This window comes from Taudactylus pleione, unplaced genomic scaffold, assembly GCF_031769625.1.
Source record: "Taudactylus pleione unplaced genomic scaffold, aTauple2 ptg000513l, whole genome shotgun sequence".
In the NCBI taxonomy this organism is placed as follows: Eukaryota; Metazoa; Chordata; class Amphibia; order Anura; family Myobatrachidae; genus Taudactylus; species Taudactylus pleione.
The window spans coordinates 4,910,162-4,930,563 of NW_028284915.1; positions in this window are offsets into that span (position 1 = coordinate 4,910,162).

The following is a 20,402-nucleotide window of genomic DNA, read 5'->3' on the forward strand; positions in this document are numbered from 1 at the left end:
AACAACCACAAGAATAGCGAGCAGTTCATACGCTGGTCGATGTACTCGATTAATCTAATAAATAGCGGACATGACGTAGGATGCGAGCGGCCAGGGGCGTAGTTTTCCAAAAAACGGCCGCATGTTTTGTTCGCTCGTTCAGACCTAGAGGCGTGAACAGACCGCAAAGAGCGAACGGTTCATTTGAATAGCCACCCCTTTTTTCTGAACGAGCGAGCGCAAATAGCGTCCGGCTCTGAATGAGATCCTCTGTCTTGGAGAGGGGCGCTGGCTGTAGCCTCTTCCTCCTCATCCTCCACTAGGTCCCACCCACTGTTGGTGATGCTGGGGTGGTGGTGAAGATCCTATCTGAAAAAAAAAATGACACAAGACAACAGTGAAAATCTTTCCCATGTTATAGTAAATAATTTTAATTGACTCCCCAATTTCAGATGATACAGTATACCGTACAGTACTAGGGCTATTTTGTTAGTGTCGATAATAGACATTCTTAACAGGAAGAGAAGCACAGTAGAGTAGTAGAAAGTGCTACACTTTACTTTTCAGTACAGTACTTACGGGGCTGTTTTACATGCCTTGCCTCCAAATTCTGTAATCACAGAAAGGTGGAACCTGACTGCAACAGTTATGGGATGATTACCAGTAGTAGAGCCACTGGGAAAGTCCAAAGAGGGCAGGAAGTTGGCAATATACTGTACAGTACCATAGGGAGCAGTGGAGTCTTTAGAGTACAGGAAGTACAGTAGAGTTCAGAAGATAGTTTAGGCATTCTTAAAAATAACAGAAAAGTAAAACCGTACAGTATACTGTACAGTAGGATGCACAGTACTTCGTGGCTGCTGGAATGCTGTGAGGGTACAGTTGTGGCTCCTTAGCCACCTGGGGTGGCCACATTACTGCAAAGTGAAAAAAAACACTGTAATCGAAGTTTAAAAAGTTTTGAAACAAAAAACACCTACAGTAAAACACTGCGACAGGGTAAAAAAAAAACAACAACAAAGGTTGCAGACGTTCTGTAAAAACAAATCCAATTATTGTATTGTAAAGTATATCCTTAATTGATACTTGTAATAACCATAGAGCAGTCAAATACTGTTTTGCTACAGTAGTTTTTACGTAAACAAAACCCCCACACAATAGTCACCCCATAAAAAACAATCACTGTCAGGTAAAAAAAAAAAAAAACACACGCAGTAGTCACCCTATAAAAAAGATAAATTGCCACCAACAGGGCAAAAAAAAAATAGAGTACTGTGGCCCTCACAAACAACAGCAAAAACAAACAAATATTTAAAAAACAACAGTAATTGACCAATATATTAGTCAGTAAACTGTACTAATTTTTATAATTAATTAATAGCTATTTAAACCAAATTCAGTATAATTTTATAACAAATCCAGATATATTAATATAATTATAATGCATACAGTAAGGGTTAAATAACTATTATTTACATAATAAAAAAATTAACAATTTTGGGGACATTTTTGTAAAAAAAAAGTTTAATACAGTATTCAGTAATTGACATCTAATGGGAACAATAATCTGTCACAAGCATAGCAGTAGCAGAGGTGTACACATTTTAATGCTTTGAACAAGTTTAATGATATTCCGAAGCAGTGCAGTTGCAGTATGGTAATCCAGGATGCCCCATGTCCTGAACTTGAACCACTGTACAGTATACTGAGCAGGCTCTTTTGACACAGTTGCATCATCTGCGATTATGGCAAAGCTTGCATCAAAAGCGACCCCAGTCTAACTTGGTCGCATCTGATACGACCACGCACGCCGGAAAATACAGTACAACAGAAATGCAAGTACAGTAAATAAATATGTCAATAATTACATAAACAGAAAAAAAGAAGAAATACCAGGCGCTAAGAGTTAATGAGTATATCCAACCAAAACAAGCTGAGTGTAAATGTATTAATGCCGCTGCAGCTAACCCAGAAATGGGGGAGCTGGTTCCTCCAAAAAGAGATAGAAACAAAGAAAATGGAAAGCGCTGCGGCAATAATATAATATAATTTTTATAGAAATTGTTAAAACAGATACATATATTCTATTGGTAAATACAATGATTTAAACACAGCAACAACAACAAAATCTCCTACAGGATAGGCATTGAGCTCAATGGAATCTACAATAAAGATCTTGTGTGCACACAGATATGTATTCAATAGGACCAAGCAGCAGTACAATTAAAAAATTGTTGTAAAAATTGAAATATATATCGTGCTTCCAGTGGATAATTGTTAAGGTCGCAAAGCAAGACAGGTTAGGATCATAGGCAGATTTCCATAATAGGCACAGTTGTTAGTAATCAGTGAATATGGCAGCAGACCCCGGCAATGGGTTAGTATGGATTAAATGATGTTAGTGACATATAGCAGTTCAGAGTAGCAGACAGAGGAAATTGGTGACCTCAAAATTGTCTCAGAATTAAATATTAAAACACCTCTATTGATGCATGGGAGCAATCCACAAACTCCTAGGTGCTTATATCAAATTCACTATTAAGGCAAAAATGTCTTAATCAGCTGATACCGGTGTCCCGGTCAGCTATTATATATATATATATATATATATATATATATATAATTCACCAATAGAATCCCTCAAATGGGGTACCTTACAGCTGCCCCTGGGTGGGTGATGCTGAAAATTCCAAACTGGGTCAGAGTCGGGAACAGCTGCTCACAAATAGGTACCCTCACACATGGGGAACCGTTCACCAGCAGGGCTAGCGGTGGAGCCGTAGCCACCTAGGCATTCAAAGCCACACTGCGGGTGTCCAGCCGTCCTCGCTCGCGGTCCCTCAGAGTCAGCCGGTCTATACGTGATGACGCAGACGATGTCTACCGTCTCACCACTCCAGAGGTCCGCTTGTATGCCTGTCCACTGAGCTGTCACTGTGAGTCAGCGTGCACTCGTATTGAATGGGTGCCCAGCGTCTCCTGTTTCCTAGCTCAATGTTGCACTTCCTGGTAGGGAACACATGACATGTTTCTCAGTCAAACAGCAGGGCTGTTTCATCAGAGGCATGATGGAATAGAAAGCTGTGTCTCTGGTATATATATACACATATTATTAGAACTTAATTAAGATCAACCCATCTCATTAAGCTCCAATTAGGAGTTTTAGGGTATTAAGAACCTTCATAAATCTAAAGACATTAATTAGTATTTATAAACCTCATGTGCATATTGTATATAACAGAAACAAAACTCAATTAAAAAATATATATAAATAAAAAGTATCATACAATTTAAATTAATACTAAAACATAATTAATTATATAAACATATAAGTCAGAATCTAGACCAGTCATCAGAAAACCTGAATATGAGAGGAGGGAGAGAATTTCAGGGAAAGATGAATGGAGACGTCAGAAGAATAGTAGAAATTTTCAGACTTTTGATAAAAGGAGGAAAAACTCATGGTCCGATTTTGAACATCGGAATAGTTTTGATAGTTTAGTTGATCCTGTTAACACTCCGAGATCCTATCACCAGAAAACTCAGAGAGACCCTCGCGATTCTCATTTAACCACATCCCAGCATTTTTAGGGAGAGGCTCTTATATACAACAACATACCTCTCCACCCCAAATAATAAAGGGGAACAACAAGGTGCTAGGCCCCCCAAAAAGGAGAAGAGAAGATATAGAGCTATGGGAAAACGAGGGAGAGGATGTGGAAATAATAAGAAATCCAAACAAGAATGTAAAATGGCGATAGATGAGCCTAGGGGCATCTTTAATCTTTCTGACAAAGCTCTCTCCGATACAGAAATATCCCTTTTGGAAAAAGGGTTGAAGTTTGCACCAGCTACTAAACCTAATCTATTTACATTATTTGTAGACCTCAATAAATTTGTTTGTACCTTGAGTCGAAAACGATATTTTGCTCTAAAAATATGAAAAAGAAAGATCTTGAAGGCCTACCAAAAGTATTAGACGATAATGACTTGATGTGTGTAGACATTTTAGAAACACTTGCTGATGAATCTGAAGATGTTAATGTTAATGATTTGGATTATTGTAATCAAGATCCTGTAGATAATATATCGATAGAAAAAATTTATGATATAACTAAACCTAATACAAATAACAGAAAATTCAAAAAACCATTGAATTTTTATCCATTACAATACCGCGGTCCATATATTGAGAGCTTTTACAGTACCACTATGGAGGATTTCAGAAAACTTTGTCAGAAAACAGAAAAAGCCCCATTTAAGGTTAATTTGTCTAAATCAGAGAGATTTGCCCTAAAGAAACTAATGAAGGACAATGATTTAACTATTAAACAGGCAGACAAGGGTGGAGGCTTAGTGATACAGAACACTAAGGACTGTCTTGACGAGGCTTACAGACAATTGGATGACATTACATTCTACTCTCGGTTGTCCAAAGATCCTACTATCCAATTTAGATTGGAATTGGAACAACTGTTAGAGATCGCTTCCTTAGAGGGTGCAATATCCAAAGAGGTTTATCAATTTCTTTTTCCACAATATCCTATAACACCCATTTATTATCACCTACCCAAAATTCATAAAACACTGATTAAACCACCTGGGTGTCCTATAATTTCGGGAATAGGGTCACTTACTAGTAATTTATCTTATTTTGTAGATGCACATTTACAAGGTTACGTGACGTCTCTTCCATCATATATTAAAGATACATCGCATTTTCTGAATTTAATTCAATCAATAGTTTGGAAGGATTCATATCAATTTTTGACTTGTGATGTTGAGTCTTTGTTTACAAATATACCCCATGAAAAAGGACTCCTCGCAGTCAACTATTATCTTAGTAATGATTCATTTGTTGAAGAGACGTCACGTAATCTGATACTGAACAGTATTAGATTTATTTTGTAGCACAATTATTTTTCTTTTGACACACAATATTTTCTTCAAATGCAGGGTACTGCCATGGGCACCAGGTTCACCCCGAGTTATGCCAACCTCTACATGGGTAGGTTTGAGGACCAATACATGTGGGGGAGGGGACTCGGAGCGCACCTGGTTCTCTATGGCAGATTCATTGGTGATTTGTTTTTTATTTGGGATGGGGATGCATGGTCTATTGAAACCTTTGTGGGGCACCTTAATCACAATAATTTTGGGTTAAAGTTCATGAGCACTTTTAGTTCAACATCTATTCACTTTTTGGATATTGCACTTTCTATTGATAAGGGACAAATTCAAACAGCCACCTATGTTAAACCGGTTGACTGTGGTAACTATTTGAATTATAAGAGCAGTCACTATAAACCCTGGAGGGACAATATCCCAAAGGGCCAGTTCCTGCATTTAAAAAGGAATTGCTCGACTACCGAGACTTTTCAAAATCAAGCATTGGGATTATATAATTCATTCCTACGTTTATCGACATGCCTTGTTAGATAAAGCATTGGAGTCAGTAGAGAAAAAAGAGAGATTATCTCTATTAGAAGATAAAAATAAAACAAAAATAAAAACAGTTAGACATTTTGATTATAAATCACTGAATGATAGTGGAGAGATGGAACAAATACCTTTCATCACTCAATACAATTCATCTGCTTATGCGATTAAAAGAATAATCTCAAAAAACTCATTACTTTTGAAATCTGATAGAATATTAAATCAAAATTATAATACCTTAGATAGAGTAGTTTTTAGGAAAGCTCTGAATCTAAAACATAAACTAGCTCCAAGTCTTTTCAATAAATGCACTTTGGATGATTCAAAACCTTTTAAGTCTTGGTTCCCATCGCAACCATCAGGGTTTTTTAGGTGTGGGACAAATAGATGTCTGACTTGGCAATTTTCGGCAAGAAAAACAACAGAAATAACATCGTTTCACACAAAAGAGAAATATTCCATAGATGGTTTTCTGAATTGTAAGTCATCTTATGTTATATATGTCATCCAATGTGTCTGTGGCCTACAATATGTAGGCAGGACAACTAGACCACTACACATTAGATTTTCAGAACACAGACGGAATATTGTTAATAAATTACAAACACATAGTTTACCTCGTCATGTATATTCTTGTCATGACAACAAACTTGATGGCATCTCGATAAGAGCCATAGAACAGATCAAGAACACCATAAGGGGGGGTGATCGGTTCAAGAAGCTTTGCAACAGAGAAGCTTTCTGGATATTTCAGTTAGATACTTTAGTCCCCTATGGTCTGAACGATATGGTTGAGCTCAATCATTGTTGATGCAAGAGAGGGACGTGGATGGAGTTAGGGTCATAGGTTGGCACTTTAGGGTCCCCATTGGCCTGCCATGTGGCCCATTCCTCATCTACTTCCCTCCAATACCTGTTTATTCTATCTATATGTGTATGTTTGTGGTAGATTATCTATTCTTCACCATATTTTTAGAGATTTATTTAGACCATCCTTTTTGTATGTTTATCCACCCTTTATAATATTCCTAGGATTTATCTTGACCGATTCTATGTCATGGTGACATAGTTCAATTTAATTTATTATTTAATATGTTTATTTTGGAATTAAATGAGATCTTGGGTTTACATATGTATGCCAATTTAGGTATTCCACAGTATATGCATGTATGTATATATATATATATATATATATATATATAGAATCAAGAGTGATGTTTTTGATTAATAATAAATAATAAAAAATAAAAAACAATTCATCTGGAATCCTATTTCTAGTTGATATCAATGTTTATAGAACTATCGATGCCAATATGATAGTTCTTTAAGATGTACATACATGTATGTGTGTGTATATAGATAATTATACACACTCATGTTCTTATGTGGATGTGTATATCTATACCAGAATTATATGTTTATGAAGTTATCAATTTGGTGTCATGTTCATTATATTTTCTACTGTAGATGATATGATAGAGGCTAATAAGTATATGTGCATGTTTGCACATTCTTGTCAACGTGTATATGTGTGTGTATGTATATATGCATATACACATTTATATATGTTGTTATGTGTAATAATTATTTGAGCATCCTGCTTATGAGTTTTCCAATCAAACAATAGAGCTATTTATATTATATTATAATATTATTTTACCATTTTTTTATTGATACGTATTTTCAAAGTCTATATATGGTTTATAATTAATTATGATTTAGTATTAATTTATATTGTATGATACTTTTTATTTATATATATTTTTTAATTGAGTTTTGTTTCTGTTATATATAATATGCACATGAGGTTTATAAATACTAATTAATGTCTTTAGATTTATGAAGGTTCTTAATACCCTAAAACTCCTAATTGGAGCTTAATGAGAGATGGGTTGATGTTAATTAAGTTCTAATAATATGTGTATATATACCAGAGACACAGCTTTCTATTCCATCATGCCTCTGACGAAACGGCCCTGCTGATTGGCTGAGAAACACGTCATGTGTTCCCTACCAGGAAGTGCAACATTGAGCTAGGAGAAAGGAGACGCTGGGCACCCGTTCAATACAAGTGCACGCTGACTCACAGTGACAGCTCAGTGGACAGGCAGACAAGCGGACCTCTGGAGTGGTGAGACGGAAGACATCGTCTGCGTCATCACGTATAGACCGGCTGACTCTGAGGGACTGCGAGCGAGGACGGCTGGACACCCGCAGTGTGGCTTTGCCTGCCTAGGCGGCTACGGCTCCACCGCTAGCCCTGCTGGTGAACGGTTCCCCATGTGTGAGGGTACCTATTTGTGAGCAGCTGTTCCCGACTCTGACCCCGTTCGGAATTTTCAGCATCACCCACCCAGGGGCAGCTGTAAGGTACCCCATTTGAGGGATTCTATTGGTGAATTATATATATATATATATATATATATATATATAATAGCTGACCGGGACACCGGTATCAGCTGATTAAGACATTTTTGCCTTAATAGTGAATTTGATATAAGCACCTAGGAGTTTGTGGATTGCTCCCATGCATCAATAGAGGTGTTTTAATATTTAATTCTGAGACAATTTTGAGGTCACCAATTTCCTCTGTCTGCTACTCTGAACTGCTATATGTCACTAACATCATTTAATCCATACTAACCCATTGCCGGGGTCTGCTGCCATATTCACTGATTACTAACAACTGTGCCTATTATGGAAATCTGCCTATGATCCTAACCTGTCTTGCTTTGCGACCTTAACAATTATCCACTGGAAGCACGATATATATTTCAATTTTTACAACAATTTTTTAATTGTACTGCTGCTTGGTCCTATTGAATACATATCTGTGTGCACACAAGATCTTTATTGTAGATTCCATTGAGCTCAATGCCTATCCTGTAGGAGATTTTGTTGTTGTTGCTGTGTTTAAATCATTGTATTTACCATTTGAATATATGTATCTGTTTTAACAATTTCTATAAAAATTATATTATATTATTGCCGCAGCGCTTTCCTTTTTCTTTGTTTCTATTTTACATAAACAGTAGTAGCCTGTACAGTACCTCTACGCAGCTTGGCCCTACACTTCTGCTGCCTCTTCTGACACCTTCTCACGAGGTAACTCCATCTCTTTTGTAAGGACCTTATGGTCCAATCCCTGCCAAACTGGGAGAGGATGTCACGGCAGGCCCTAGCATAGGCCCTCCACTTCTCATCATTGTCGGTGAGGGGCCTGTATCTGTGCCTCTCCAGATTGAGGAGCTCAGCCCTACTGTATCTTCTCATCCTGGCAGCCATGTTGAGACTAAATTAACACATGAGATGCAGTCAGGACGTCACCAACGTGGGGGCGCCACTGCAGAGCTGAAACATGTAGTTTGACTGCGTCTTCACACCACCTGCAGTTTTCTGCTCTCAGATGCAAAATTCTTCACATACTGTACTGTGATACAATATACCGTATTGAAGGTACAATAATATTGATTGCAAATTGAGTAGTGACGTTTTACTGTACACTACACGAATGTGACTGGCTGGCCTATCTGTCTTAATTTAATTCTGTGTTGAAGATTGAAAAAATAGATAAAAATAATAATAAAAACTTAATAAATAATTTACACAAAGTCCCTACTGGGATTCAAACTGGTTCCATTTCCAGTTCCGGCCCACTTTAGCCCCTGGTGGGGACATTGTGTGGGGGCCCTTTATGTGTGGGGGCCTCGGGATGACTGCACCTGTTGCCCCCCAGTTAATCCGACCCTGTGTGTATGTGATGTTAAGCTTGCGACTTTACACCAGGCTCTGTGTACAATACAATGTAAATAGCAGGCTCAGCATGCGGTGGAAGTGAATATAAGTGAATGATGGTGGGGGGAGATGGTGAGCCATACAGTGAGAACAATGGGATTGAATAGTAATAAGTGATGGTGGGAGGAGGTGCTGAAGAATGCAGTAAGTTCCACACAGTATACTGTATAAACAACTGTTGGCAGCCTCCCTGCATCCACCGCCCTGTGAAATTTGTGATGAATTACTGATTCTGCCTTTGATTTGGGGGAAGGGACTTGGATTACCTAATACAGAGAGGAAGGTAGGAGGAAAGTGCAGAGTATTTTAAAAGTATTGAACCTGAAATGATCTCTTTATGAAAAACTTCCAGAGTGTCTTTACAACACATCATATAAGGACAGTTTACTGTGCAGTACGGACGGCCCTGTAATCTGTACAATACAATGTCTACTGTATAGCGGAAATGTCAGGTGGTGGCAAAATGAGAGCAATGTATTGAGTTCGGCAGAGTTCCTTAAGAATATTGGACTTAAATTGCTCTGTCTTTATTTAATGCTTGATGTGCATCTTCTGGCCAACACAGATATGTATTTTTATAAATTACATTATTGAAGCTTACAAAAAAAAATAAAAAATACTGATGTACAAAATGACTGCCCCTTTCTGGGCCTCAAACCTGAGGTGTCTGCTCTATAAGGTTCTCATCTTACTCACTCACCCACACATGCCAGTCATATCAGCAGTCACACCTGTTGTGTATAGTATGTGCTCTTCAGTGTGCAACTTTACAAGAAAGTGTACAATACAATGACAATAGCGGTTTAGCGCAAAATGCAGCTGCATGGCATTCAGTTGCATATAAATTACAGGTGGAGGGCCAAGCTGTGCCCCCACTACCCTGTGATGAATGACTCATGCTGGCTTGGGGGATAGGGCCCCATCCAGAAATACATTGTCTATGGCAGTTTAGAATGTAATGCAGCTTGACAGCATAACATAAAGATGAAGGGAGGTGGGAAAGTAAGGAGCAATGCATAAAGTTGAGCAGAGTACTTCATCAAACCTGAAATTATCTCTCTTTATGAAAAACTGCCTGTGGATCTTTACACCATGTAGTGACAGTATACAGTATGGATGACCTTTATGAGCACAATACAATGTTTATAGTGGTTTACAGTAAAATGCAGCTGGGTGGCATTACATAGAAATGAAAGATTGCTCTGTCTTGACAGGACTCACCCACCAAATGATTTATATCCTTTATTTAAACTTTTAATTGAATTGCTCTGTCTTTATCTAATTCTAATTTAGAAACACCAAATACCAGTGTCAGAGCATCTTTTGGGGAGTGTCAGGCTGATTTCCCCAAATCTGACATGACTTTCTGCTTGTTTAAGTTTCGCCGGGTCCCGTTTTCACGTACTTTCAAGATGAATACGGGGATACGCAGGCACACGCGCGATACTTTTCCACCTGCAAAACAGATGAAGTAGGCAAAAAGTCCAGGAGGCGGAAAAGTATCGCGGGTCCACTCAAATTGAATATGGCTCTTAGTCTCTTCCGGGCCTCGAACCCGAAGCTTTGTAAGGCGCTCACCTTAACCACTCGTCCACACACACCAGCTGTATCAAGAGCCACATCTGTTGTGTATGTGATGTTAAGTGTACAGCTTTAAACCAGGTAAAGTGTACAATACAATGTAAATAGTGGTTTATAGTCTAATGAAGCTGGATGGCATAATTTGGAGATGAAGGGATGAGGAAAGTGAGGAGCAATGCATAAAGTTGAGCAGAGTACTTTAAAAGTATTGAACCTAAAATAATCTTTCCTTATGAAAAACTACCCGTGCATCTTTAGGCCAGGCGTCTTTACACCATGTAGCAACAGTATGCAGAATGGATGGCCCGTAATGAGTACAATATACAGTCATGTCTATAGTGGTTTAGTCTTGGCACAAAGCGATAATTTCAAGCACCTGAGAAGTGACTGTTTACACTGCCTGAACGTGATTGCCAGCGTCTCACGGATCACCACCCACTGCTACAGTATTGCATTCAGTACTGTAGTTTTCATCCATGGAGCATTCGCCAAGAGGCGTTTAAACTGTGTACTGCATGGTGCGTAGTATTTTGTGGCATACAGTATGCCATGCCATAATGTACATATCTGCCATAACGCGTATTGACATGCCGTGGAGGGGAAGCCAGAATGCAGTGCTATGAGCAAAGATGTAGCAGGACGCACCTGTAAGTTAACTATTAGCTGACCAGCTCAGACTAGGGTAAAAGCTGTTATAGAACAAACTGCAGCAAGGACAATTAAACTTGAATTTTTTCTACAAAGCAGTGGAGTTGTTAAAATACTCACACTACCATATGAAAAATGAGGATTTGCAGTACTTTACCAAGTCCATAGTTAAATAGCAAAAGACTACTTGTCTAAGCACTAGACCTACAGAATAGAAAGCGGAGAACTCTAGGTCGGTAAAACAGAATAAGTATTAAATAAGATTGACTGAGAAGCATGTTTTGTGGAGACATTTAAGCACTCCTTCAGACTTTTGTAAAAATAATATTTATAAGTCATTGGGCACCTTGTATAAGCAAAATGCTTGATAACTAACACAGCTTTCATGTAGTGAGGAATTAACACCAACTTACTCCACTTATATACCTTCCACTGGAGTTCTTACAAACTGTTTGCAATACAGTTACTTAAATCCACATATTTTATAGACAGAAATCTAAAAGCAAAGACAGAGATATCATCCAATTAAAGTGCTCTTGTATTAATTCAGCATTTATATTCAAGAATGTAATAAATTACAGTTAATAAGGATATTTTGCTTAAGAGTAATGTAAATTGTTTCATGTAATGTAAATTGTTTGGTAAGGATTGAAATAACTTGAATCAAGGCCAGGGTTAGGGAGAGACAATTAAGAGACCAAGCTACTCTTTTAGGGTAATGCTGGGTACACACGGAACGATCTGTAACACCAATTACTTGGAAGATATCTTTCAGTGAGTCATCCTGCCACATCTCTGAACAGGCAAAGTTGATGATATCGTCCAGATTGGCCTGCATGTATGAACGACAGGGCCGGCTCCACGGTTCGGAGCACCCTGTGCTGGCCCTTGAGAAGGCTGGAGGCATGGCCTAATTACCATAGGCCATGCCCCCTGTCTGACATTATTTTGAGGCGTGCCCGCATGGCACACCTCCAAATAACGTCAGGCTGGGGGTAAAGCCCAGCACTCTGTCACTGGTTGGGCTTCTCCCAGCCCTCTCCCGTCAGTGAATGGTTGCCGTGCGCATGCACGCGGCATCCATTCACTCTCTGGGGGTCCGGCACCGCTGCACAGCTGTGGTGGTGGGGGTCCCCAGCCTCCCAATTAGACCACCGTGGGCCACTACTGTCCCGCTAAAATCGGGATGCTGGGGAGGGGTGCCACCCCTCTATGGGTGGCGCCTCTGTGCGACCGCACTGGTCGAACAACCCTAGAGCCGGCCCTGATGAACGATCATAGATAACATTATCGTTCATGCATAAAAATTAACGATATCGTTATCTTTCATATTGTTAATATATATAGTACCATGTGTATGCACCTTAAGAGAAAATAGTTATTATATAAGAGTGTGGTTTACTGAAGTACCAAGGAAGTGTATTAATATTAATATAACACTATTGCTGAACAATAGTGTATGATATCATCATATGCTTGGTTAACAATCACCTATCCTGTTTGCTTAAGTGAACGGCCCCTTTTGAAAAGGTTTTTTCAGGGGTCAATAATAAGCAAGTAATAATCTAAAAGAAAATAAATAACAAGAGATATGGTAAGAACTTACCTTTGTTATCTCTGTTTCTACGAAGTCCATAGGGTCCAGAGGGTGACCTTGGGGTATAGCTGGATCCTGGATCCTCGGGCACCATGGAGTTAAAGCTTTCAGCTGCTCCCAGGATGCACTTGGGTCCAACCTCCCCTATACCCCGCCCCGAGCCACAGGCACCTCAGTTGGTAAGCAGCCCAGGCCGGAGGAGGAGACGAAACAGAGAGAAGGAAGACTGGAACACACAAGAACCATACTCACAGAAATGGGAGATGGAAAACCGGTGACCAGTCACACAGCCCATATGAAGCCAGGTGCGTCAGGGCGGGTGCCCTGTGGACCCTATGGACTTCGTAGAAACAGAGATAACAAAGGTAAGTTCTTACCATATCTCTTGTTTTCTACTTCAGGGTCCATAGGGGTCCACAGGGTGACCTTGGGGATGTCCCAAAGCAGTCCAACTAAGGGCGGGGATGCTCCTGTGCTGATAGGAGAACCCGGCGCCCAAAGGATGCATCCTGAGAGGCAAAGGTGTCAAACGCATAGAACCTCAAAAAGGTCTGAATGGAAGACCAGGTGGCCGCCTTACAGAGCTGAACAGCAGAGGTGCCACGTCTAGCAGCCCAAGAGGGACCCACAGACCGAGTGGAATGAGCCTTAACAGAGGCTGGAACAGGTAAACCCTCCTGCATATAAGCCTCAATAATAACAGAACGAAGCCAACGGGCTAGAGTCTGTTTGTTGGCAGGCCAACCCCTCTTGTGAAAACCAAAGAGGATAAATAAAGAATCCGACTTCCTCACAGAACTAGTCTGGTCCACATAAACCTGGAGTGCACGGACAACGTCTAAGGAAGTCTCCCCAGCCGAAAGGTCAGGCAACTGAAAGGCTGATACAACAATTTCCTGATTAATGTGGAACCTGGAAACCACCTTAGGCAGGAACTAAGGACGAGTGCGAAGTACCGCTCTGTCCTGATGAAAAATCAGAAAAGGGGGACGACAAGAAAGCGCCCCCAAATCTGAAACCCTCCTGGCAGAACCACCGCCAAATCCCACGGGGCCACAGGTGGCACAAAGGGAGGCTGGATTCTTAAAACTCCCTGGAAAAAGGTGTGTACGTCCGGCATAGCAGCGATCCTGTGCTGGAACCACACCGACAGAGCAGACACGTGCACCTTCAGTGAGGAAAGACGTAATCCTAAGTCCAAACCCGACTGAAGGAAAGCCAAAATACGCGAAACCCGGAACACCTGGGGATCATACGTTCTGGCCTCGCACCACTGAAAGTAAGTGTGCCACACTCTGTGATAGATCCTCGTGGAAGCAGGCTTGCGCACCCTCAGCATGGTGGTAATAACGGAGCTAGAAAAGCCCCGAGACCTCAGGAGGGCTGTCTCAAGAGCCACGCCATCAAAGATAGTCGACCCAGATCCGGGTGAAGACAGGGCCCCTGAGACAACAGGTCCCGCCGTTGAGGTAGGAGGAATGGAGCGTAGATGGACAAGCTCCGCAGATCGGAGTACCACAGCCTTCTGGGCCACGCTGGGGCCACCAGGATCAGTGTGCCTCCGTCCTGTTGGATCTTGCGCAGGACCCGTGGCAGCAGATGTATCGGAGGGAACAAGTAAGCCAGTTGAAACAGCCATCTCACTGACAGCGCATCTATCAGACTTGCACCTGCGTCCCTTGTCCTTGACCCATACACGGGCAGCTTGTGATTGTGACGGGACGCCATCAGGTCCAGTTCTGGCAGCCCCCACTTGTCCACGAGTAGTTGGAATACCTCTGGATGAAGCGATCATTCCCCGGGATGCACGTCATAACGGCTGAGGAAGTCTGCCTCCCAATTGAGGACTCCTGGGATGAAAACTGCCGAGAGAGCTGGAAGATAGCGCTCCGCCCAAGCCAAGACGCGGGACACCTCCGACATCGCAGCTCGACTGCGAGTCCCTCCCTGGTGATTGATGTACGCCACCGTGGTAGCGTTGTCTGACTGCACCTGAACGGCCCTTCCGTGAAGAGCGGTGCTGGACGACTGCAGGGCTCTGTATACTGCCCTCAGTTCCAGGATGTTGATGGGAAGAATTGCTTCCTCAACCGACCAATGACCCTGAAGTGACAAGGAGCCTGTCACTGCCCCCCAACCCCGGAGACTGGCATCTGTCGTGAGCAGAACCCATTCCAGGATCCAAAAGGGGCGCCCCTCTATGAGATGAGCTGTCTGCAGCCACCAGGCTAGGGACAGACGCACCCCAGAGGACAACACCAGCATCTGAGAGTGGATCCTGTGTGGCAATCCGTTCCATTCCGAAAGAATCAGCCCCTGCAGGGGCCTGGAATGGAACTGGGCAAACTCCACCATGTCGAATGCCGACACCATGGACCCCAAAACTCTCATTGCTGAGTGCACAGACAGCTGTGAATCCGCAGCTGTAAGGAGGAGACCTTCTCTGGAGTCAGAAAAATCCGTTGCTGACGAGAGTCCAGCAGGGCCCCCAAATGAACCATCCGCTGTGATGGGATGAGGGAGGACTTCTTCCAGTTGATCAACCAGCCATGCGCCTGTAGACAAGCGACCATCAGGTGGAGATGCTGGATCAGTACCTCCAGGGAGCTTGCCAGAAAGAGGAGGTCATTTAGATACGGTAGCAACCGTATCCCCTGGCTCCGAAGGTGAGCCGCCATGACCGCCATCACCTTTGTAAATACCCTTGGTGCCGTGGAGAGACCAAAGGGTAGAGCCCTGAATTGGTAGTGGTTGTGGAGAATAGCAAACCGCAGAAACTGTTGGTGCGATGTTGCTATAGGCACATGGAGGTAGGCGTCCTGGATATCCAGGGAGACCATATAATCCCCCGGTTCCATCGCCAGAATGATGGAATGCAAAGTTTCCATCCTGAATTTGGGAACCCTGAGAAACCTGTTCAGGGACTTCAAATTGAGGATGGGGCGATGAGAGCCATTGGGTTTCTGCACCAGAAACAGCGTAGAGTAATACCCCATCCCACGTTGAGACTGTGGTACGGGTATAATGACCCCCCGCCGTCAGCAAGGCCTCTATGGCTTCCTGAACCTGCAAGGCCTTGGTTTTGTCCTGAGAAGGACTTGTGCAAAAAAACTGGCAAGGCGGCCTGTGCCGAAAAGACAGGGCGTACCCCTGGGAGACCACTTCTCGCACCCAGGCATCCGTGGTGGTATTGTGCCAGCACTGGGCGAATTGAAGAAGTCGGCCTCCCACTCTGGGGTCCCCCAGAGGGAGGCCCGTCCCATCACGCAGAAGGCTTATCTTCTGGCTTGGAAGAAGGGCGCCTAGCACTCCAGGCTTGCTTCTTTGGCTTTGAGGCGGTCTTTGGTGTGGACTGCCTCGGGAAGGACTGACCCTTTGTCTTGCCCTGAACCCGAAAGGAACGAAAGGCCGAGCTCCGGACCTTAGCAGGTGTAGCAGCTGAAGGGAGGAAGGCTGACTTGGATTTCGCCAGGGTATCTACTATTTTGTCCAGGTCCGGACCAAATAGTAATACTCCATTAAAAGGTAAGGCCTCCAAGCCTTTCTTTGAATCCGCGTCTGCTCTCCAAGACCGCAACCACAAGGATCTACGAGCAGACACTGCTGCCGCCGAAACCCTAGAGGTCAACAGGCTAGCATCCAAAGATGCTTCTCCAATGTAGGAGGCGGCATCTCTCATCTGTCCTAACAACGCCCTCTGGACGTCCGGAGCTTCATCCGTAAACGCGTCCTCCAAGGCGTTGGCCCACCCCTCAATGGCCTTGGCCACCCAGGAGATGGCCATGGACGGCCGGGCTACAACCCCTGAGAGAGAATAAATAGACTTTAAACAAGTCTCCACCTTCCTGTCCGTAGGATCCTTCAGCGAGGATATAGACGGCAATGGCAAAGTAGCACTCCTGATGAGGCGTGTTACATGGGAATCGACTGCAGGCGGAGTTTCCCATTTCTTACAATGCGCCTCCGGGAATGGATAATTGGACACCAAGCGTTTCTGTGGCAGGAAACGCTTACTGGGTGTCTGCCAGGCCACCGCCATGTGATCAGTCAACTGATCAGACAAGGGGAACGCTGCAGAAGTAACCTTAGCTTTTTTAAAACTAGGATACCTCGACTTGGGAGCGGGTGCCTCATCCTCAATCAGAAGAATGGCCCGCACCACCTTAACCAGAGCCCGCACATTGATGGAAGACTTAGTGTCTACCTCCTGGACTGAGGCATCTGAGGCTGAGTCATCCTGCACCTCACCATCATCCGAGGACCCCTCAGAATCCGGAAGATGTGCAGCCTGCGCCATGACTGAGCGTTTAGACGCCCTGGAGGGCACGTCACTGCGCAACATTGACTGAAAAGCTGAAGATGTTGCCGCCAAATCTTGGACAGTGTGGGAAAGCGCATCCACCCAGGGTGGAGGAGCTGCCACAGGAGCTTGAAATGGCACCACAGCCTGCTGTGCCACAGGGGTTGACTGAATATACATTGGCAACCCCGCATAGGGACCAACAGGCTGAGACCCTGGGGGAGTCTGCAATAATTGTGGGACACCCGGGGAATGGGGGATGGCAGGCTGAGGCAACGCCCTAGTAGGGGCGGCAGTCGGGACCAACAGACGGTCCGCGATGGACACCAGCACCTGGGAAAACATTGCCCATGGTGGCTCCTGCGACATGGGAGGTTTAGACATACCAGGGAGCACCTGGCACTGTCCGCACAGGCCGTCCTGTGACAAATCCTCCCTATCCACTCCTGCAGAACAGCGCCTGCAGGAGAACAATACCGGAGCCCCGGAGTGCTCAATCTCCTCCTCGGACATGACGTTGGAAGAAAACGTGCGCACTCACCCGTGTGCTGGACAACAGCCCACAATATGGCACCGTGTAGCACACAACTGTATGTGACGGACCTCACAAATACGTGATCTATATAGGTGAGGTCAGTAGAAACACCCTTTCCCCGCACACCTGTAGGGCTTGTAGGAGAAGGAAAGGGATAGGTATAGGCTGACAGTAAGTAGAAAAAAGACACAGACAGGCAGCATTAGCAAAAGTCACATACCATGCAGGAAGATTTACTCACTGCACCTTTCCACTACAATCAACCTCCCAGATTCAGTGTCTGGGAGGGCTATAGTGCTGTGTACACTGTCCTTGTCGGGGGAGAGGTACACAGGGGGACCGGTCTGCGTGCTCCCTGAGAGTATCCGCACTGCCACTGGAGAAAATGGCTGCTGGAGACCTCAGAGGAGGAGTGGCCGAGTAGCTGCAGCTCAGCGACGCCAGACTCCGTGCTGAAAGGCGCGCTGAGGGGAGGAGCCGCTAGACAGGGAAGGCTTCCTCCCCTGGCTAGCATATTAACCCCCGGGTTGCCGGCATCCCGCTTGCTGCGATATTAACCCTGGTGGTCTAGTGGTCTGGCGGGGTATGCCTCCACTGGAGGGGGGGCCCGCCACCACCGCTAGCGCCCCCGGTCTGTCCCCTTAGACCGGGGGCATAGGACTGCATTTGAAAGGAACCCGCGCACCGCCGCTAATCAGTGGTGCGCGGCTTACCTGGTCTCCCCGGCGTCTTCCGGCAGCAGTCCCGGGTGAAACCAGAGTCCGGCTAGTACAGACTTTGGCTTCCCCCACCACGATCCCCAGTTCAGTGCTGGCGTCGCGGCGCCAGCAGGGAGAAGGAACGGCAGCGTGGGCGTCTGTACAGACAGCCCAGCGCTGCCGCTCTGGAGAAAAACTGTAGAAAAAAATAAATAAATAAATTTAACTAAGTTAAATAAAAAATTAAAAGCTTTAGGGGGCTGCTCCTGCAGCCCACCCCGCAGGGTGACCCGACTACGGCCGGGCACCATCTAAAACTAAGGTGCCTGTGGCTCGGGGCGGGGTATAGGGGAGGTTGGACCCAAGTGCATCCTGGGAGCAGCTGAAAGCTTTAACTCCGTGGTGCCCGAGGATCCAGTATCCAGCTATACCCCAAGGTCACCCTGTGGACCCCTATGGACCCTGAAGTAGAAATTTGCATTAAAAGTGTCTATTTATTTTCCTTTGTGAGATGGGACCCTTGCCTCTCTGCTAGGGTGTGAACAGAATCAGGAGCTGCCACCAGAAGAAAGAAAATCACCCCTTTACAAAGGTAATTGCAGCCTATAACCAACCACCTTAACTGACATCATTACCTGTTGGGGGTATCGCACATGTATGAGAAATGTACACTTTTTGGGGGCATTTTGGTGCACTATTTATGCTAACTAAAAAATGTGTACTCTGCTACTGAAATCTTGAATGGGTTCTTTGTGCATTTTTTCTTTTTTCTTATACTCATATTTTTTCTTGCATATCCACTAATAAATGTAGCCAGTGACTGGAGAGTCCTCACAATTAGTATCCTTTCAATAGTATGTCCTTTGTAGAGATACATAACATTTTTAAACTAGAAAATGAGCTGTATTCAGCTTTTGGCTGTGAAACAAATTGTGTTCATAAATTCTGCAGACATAACTCTGCTTTAAATATATACTACCCAAACCCCATCACATAGCAGACAGAACTTAATGTAGTCATCAAAGCTCTCTTCTATAAGCTAAGTGTTCAAGAAAATGTAAATTCACAAACGCAAGTATTACCTTATATGAGAATTTTCTAACATTAAGTTTTAATTGCCGATTTACAGCAGAGTTAAGAACCATGTATGTATGTATATATATATATATATATATATATATATATATATAATATATTTTCATCTGCTACAGTATGACTTTACATTATACATTTTTTTTTTCATTGTTATTCTTCTGGTGTCTGAAAATGCCTCATTGGATTTGAAATTGAATGATTGCAGTACCATCAGTACAGACAAGAAATCCATTACAGCATTGCAGCTCTCTAGCAAAGTATTTCCTACACTATAATGAATAGAAAAGAAAGTAATACATTGAAATATGTGTATACACAGAATGGGGTGGCAGCAAGACTTCAAGGTGAGCTGTTTATACTACAAATTATATGATAATGTTTCTACTGTATAATACAGATTAGAAGACTGTGCCCTTTGGTGAAGTGTATAAAATAGTCTATATCACAATAGTGTAATCAAAAATACATTAGTGACCGTAATAGCCTCTTAACAAAAATGGACAATACATATACTCATCTTGTCTTTAGGCCCTTACCAGGCATGGATGACGTGTGAATAAAGACTAGTAAATATTGTAATAACTTTGAAACAGGTCAGTTATATGGAGATTCAATAGAATGGAGATTCTGTACTCACTCCAGTTGGCAGATGTCAGGGTATGGCTATGTGGCTGTATTCAGACAAGTCAAACATGACTGGACTGGTCAGCTTTATTTAGAAAGGAGACAGCTGTC